The following is a 5,062-nucleotide window of genomic DNA, read 5'->3' as shown; positions in this document are numbered from 1 at the left end:
GAGGAGACTTTCCCTTGGGCCAGGTGGAGCTGCAGGTGCCATGAGGCCCTATGGGAGACTTTCCTTGGGCCGGGTGGAGCTGCAGAGTGCCCATTGAGCCCCTATGCGGAGAACTTTCCTTGGGCCCAGGTTGGAGCTGCAGGGTGCCATTGAGCCCTATGGGAAGACTTTCTTGGGCCGGGTTGGAGCTGCAGAGTGCCATTGAGCCTATGGGAGACTTTCCTTGGGCCAGGTTGGAGCTGCAGAGTGCCATTGAGCCCTATGGGAGACTTTCCTTGGGCCGGGTTGGAGCTGCAGAGTGCCATTGAGCCTATGGGAGACTTTCCTTGGGCCGGGTTGGAGCTTGCAGAGTGCCATTGAGCCCTATGGGAGACTTTCCTTGGGCCGGGGTTGGAGCTGCAGAGTGCCATTGAGCCCTATGGGAGACTTTCCTTGGACCGGGTTGGAGCTGCAGAGTGCCATTGAGCCCTATGGGAGACTTTCCTTGGGCCAGGTGGAGCTGCAGAGTGCCATTGAGCCCTATGGGAGACTTTTCTTGGGCAGGTTGGAGCTGCAGAGTGCCATTGAGCCCTATTGGGAGACTTTCCTTGGGCCAGGTTGGAGCTGCAGAGTGCCATGAGCCCTTAATTGGCGCGAGGACTTTTCCTTGGGCCAGGTTGGAGCTGCAGAGTGCCATTGAGCCCTATGGGAGACTTTCCTTGGGCCGGGTTGGAGCTGCAGAGTGCCATTGAGTCCTATGGGAGGCTTCCAAAAACATGCACAGAAGGATCAAAGTCAGAAAGGTTTTCCCGCCGTTTTCCATTGGATATGAAAATTTTGTGACTTTCGGAACACCATTACGATATTATCGTGACTATTACGATTTTTTCGTAAGCATTTTCGTAACATTTCCGATCATCAAAAATTTTTCGTATCACCCATTTTGGGATTCAAACTAGTACTTTGATGAATCTGCCCCTATGTATCTGAGGCTAACGCAACTTTACTAAGGCTGAAGAGATAGTATAACCCTTGTTCAACAGTACAATGAACTGGGGTGCCAATTCAAACCCCCCCTAACTTTAGTAGTTAGGTTTTTCCTCATGCCAGTGCTCCCTAGCCCAGGGAAGTTTCAAGGTTCAAGTTAGGTTCTCACAAAGGAATGGGTGTAATCTTCTTTAAGGTCATTATGTGGCCCCATAGTTTCATGGTACTGTAGGGACCCATAGGTTTTAGAGTCCCTATGGCTTTAATTCCCTACTGCCTCTTTTCTATTACTGTTACTGGGCAGAGTCCCATGTATCTAGTTCACTATACCTTATGCCTTATTGGCTTAGTTAGGATGACCACTCCCCTTGCAGACTAATAAAGTGTCTAGCGAGGAGGAGTGGCTTCCTCTTTGGCTGCCTTCTGAATCTCAGGGAACAACTCCATTGAGTCTGGGATCAGAATAGGCCCCAGTAAAGCCACCTGCTCTAGAGTAGCCCTCTGTAGTCGGAGTGAAGTCAGGGATAGGGTCCCGTGAACAAGGAGAAGTTAGTGATAGGATACATCCTGTTATAGCATGCTCGAGGGAGTGTGATATAGTTAGGGTTATCTAGTAAGAGCAGTCCTGGCTCCAACATAGGAGGATGTAAGGGTTTAGCACACCCCAGGCTCTTTTGCCTTGCTGTAGACACAGGTATCAGGCTAGTATCCGTACCCCTGAACCACTGTTGGCTGTAGGGATCCGGCCCAGTAAAAGGTACTCATCCTTGGGACTTCCTGGCTATCAGTCTTACCTACCTCCGCTGTGATGCTGCACTGTTCTATATTCAAACTACCACTAACCACTGTAATACCTACCTCAACTATTGTGAGTATACCCTGCTTCAACCTTGTCTGTGACAATAAACGTTTTACAGTTATTCATCAAGAACCTTCTGGCGTCCTATTTGCTACATCTGCACCACACAGCCTCAGGGAGTTGTAGTTCAACAACATCCGCACCTCCAATTTAGCTCCTGTTACCTATCTCCCACTTAGTGGAGGCCCATCCTGGGAAAGGGGGATCGTATGTAACACGTGCTCTACCATATTCTAGTCTGGATTAACCCCTTCTAAGCCTATTTCTTAGTTTGCTTAGTATTATCATCTCTGCTAATCTGAGCTAAATTCAGCTCTCTCCTTTTTATAGTCAGTATCTGAGACACAAACAAAACCATACAATCATAAAGACACTTCCACAGTAGTGCAGGATGGCCAAATGCAAAACAGAGTAAATACTTATATTCTAGTCATCACAGTATAATACACAAATGGTAATAAAAATACGATATGGTTTTTAAAAATGGTTTGGTCTGAGTGCAAAAGTATCTGGTAGACATAATATGAATAATGTTTGTGATGACTATGGTGTTAGCTGAGTAATATACTTTATAGATATATTGCATTATGGGCATTTCACATATTTATTACAATATTTTAATGGGTTTTTGTGTCCCAGACGCTTATCACATCTGTAATAAATGTTTCATTTTACTGCAGCAATGATGATTTTCAGTGCTTATCTAAACGGCTCTCTTGTTTCATTTGCTTTTTTCTAGAGTCTACAGTATGTATTCCTTAAAATATTCAACATGTTTTTCAAATTTCAAATGTGTTTGAGTCTAGATATGCATTAACATTTTTCAATATAAAAAACTCTATTATCACCCTTCATGTTTTATGATGTTCTGTACTTCATAAAATCTCTGTAAAATCACAGAGTTCATATGTAAAAAGATGACTTCACTTAATAGACAATGCTGATCATTTACTGATAACTGTCTCTATGTGTGTTTAGCAGGGGCAATTCTCAGTATTCTCAATGGCAGAGTATTTTCTGAAATTTAGTTGCTCTGTGTGTTGTAATTGTGGGATACCTATGTAAAACAATTTCAAACACAAACAACACTATCACTGTGGGTTCCATCAGATTTGGTCAGGCCAGGCAGGCCATACAGGTCTAACGCTGGCCATACACGCACCGATAATATCGTACGAAACCCCGTTTCGTACGATATTCGGTGCGTGTATGGCAAGTCTGCTGATATCGACTCACCGATGGGCCAGGTTAAAAGATTTTGATCGGGCGCCATAGAAGGCGCCTGATCAAAATCTGCCTTCAGGGCTGAACCGGCAGAAGGAGGTAGAAATCCTATTGTTTCTACCTCCTTATCTGCCGTTTCAGCCCTGAACGGTTAGTGGCCGATTGTACGATCTTTCATGCGACAGATGGTCGCACGAAAGATCGAAAATCGCCACGTGTGTGGCCACCTTTACTAATCACAACCCAATGAGATTGGATAGATCTCATCACACAATAGGATCAGATCTAATCCAGTTTTATGGCTGGTAGGCAACAGAACTCTGTCTGGCATCTATTTATTATGTTCTTTACAACAGACTATGGGTCTTAGTCTGTGCCATCTGCAGGTAGTGTGCCCTTGCTTCCTATAAAATCATGCTCAAAGAAGCCATGAGGAACAAAATAACAGAAAACGTAAAAATACAATCTCCACAAGGCGATGTAATATGTATTCCATAAAAATCCAAACCTCTATTAACAATAACAAGAAGAAGTGGTGCTGTATACAAATGTTTTATATTCTTTTCTTAAAGTGCATTTTAGACAATGATCTCAGTAACCCTAATATATAAAAGAAAAATGTCCATCATAATATTTTTAAATGTTCTGTGAACACATTTAAAAGTTGACCCTCCATTTATTGCTCTTTTGTGATCCACAAATCCCTTTTAAGCTTCCATTTAGTTCTACAAGTGTGTCTAAAGCCAGGAGGGACAATTTGCACAATGTATAAAATAGTCAATAAATCCTCATTCTTCCATCATCTTGCGATAATTTACTTACAATAATTCTTAATATATGTCATATTCCCCTTCTATTTCTTTGTAGTATTTTCTTGGGTGCTCTAGATCATCGACAATCATTTCATGTAAAAATATTAGAAACAGTTTATAAATGGAACCATATGATAACCTGGGATTAAAACAAAATTTAGGGTTAAGGTTATCACTTGTTTCCCACTCCATGAGAACAGTATGCTTTTTACGAATCACCACAGAGATAGTGTATGTCTACACATACATGAATAACATGGTTAACACGGGGGGGGGGGGGGGGGGGGGGTCATTTACAGACACTAGGCAAATATGCACAAGGGCAGAAACTCATGGCAACCAATCAAATGTTTGATTTTGTTGTTCAACTTGTAGTTGTCTGAAGACAAAAAAAGCCACTTACTGATTGGTTGATATGGATTACTGCCCACGTGCAAATTTGTGTGCTTATAAATTAGCTGCAGCTTTTATGGAACTTATTCCCAGAGGCTGCAAAGTGGGCCAGTTATCTAGTCTTCCTATTTAGGTGACATCTTCTCTTGCTACTACTAAATAGCTACTTTCTGGAAAGTACATTTTTGTGCCAAAAGCACCTCTACCAGCAGAGAAAGGCATTTGCTATTATAATAAATGAAGATTGGTATAGGAGGTTTTGGGCATTTTCCATCTGAAAGCCATTTCCTTTAGTATTCTATCTTCTAATGCCTATTGGTGTTTATATTTTTCTTTTTCAGCTTACTTGCAGAGAGGTGCTCTATTCATTGATCTCATTTTCTAGGCTAAATAGTTTGTTTGCATTTTTGCTTTACTGTACATAGACTCCTAATGATTATAATCCACAATTTGATTGTTTAGATGGCAACAAAGAGCACACTGATGCACCAAAGTCCAATTATATCATCATACCTATGTATGGGAACTTTTTTCCCATACAAAATCAAATGTTAGGATAAAGGATAAAACAGCATTCTTTGTTATATACAAGGCCTGATGGCACATGAAAATAATACATTGGAGACTAGAGAGCAATATTAGCAAGCCATTTAATCTAGAATGACAACCAGAGAATAGAAATATTTGCTTGCTTGCTCCACTGCAGGAGGATAGTTAACCCTTGAATTGCCAAGCAGACAAGCCTTTAGCTGTGTATGAACAAAAGGGCTCAGCACTATACTGTGCTGAAAGAACTCTGACCTCATGA

Source organism: Xenopus tropicalis, chromosome 2 (assembly GCF_000004195.4).
Source record: "Xenopus tropicalis strain Nigerian chromosome 2, UCB_Xtro_10.0, whole genome shotgun sequence".
NCBI lineage: Eukaryota > Metazoa > Chordata > Amphibia > Anura > Pipidae > Xenopus > Xenopus tropicalis.
The sequence above is the reverse complement of the archived record's forward strand: the minus strand, read 5'-3'. Positions refer to the sequence as shown.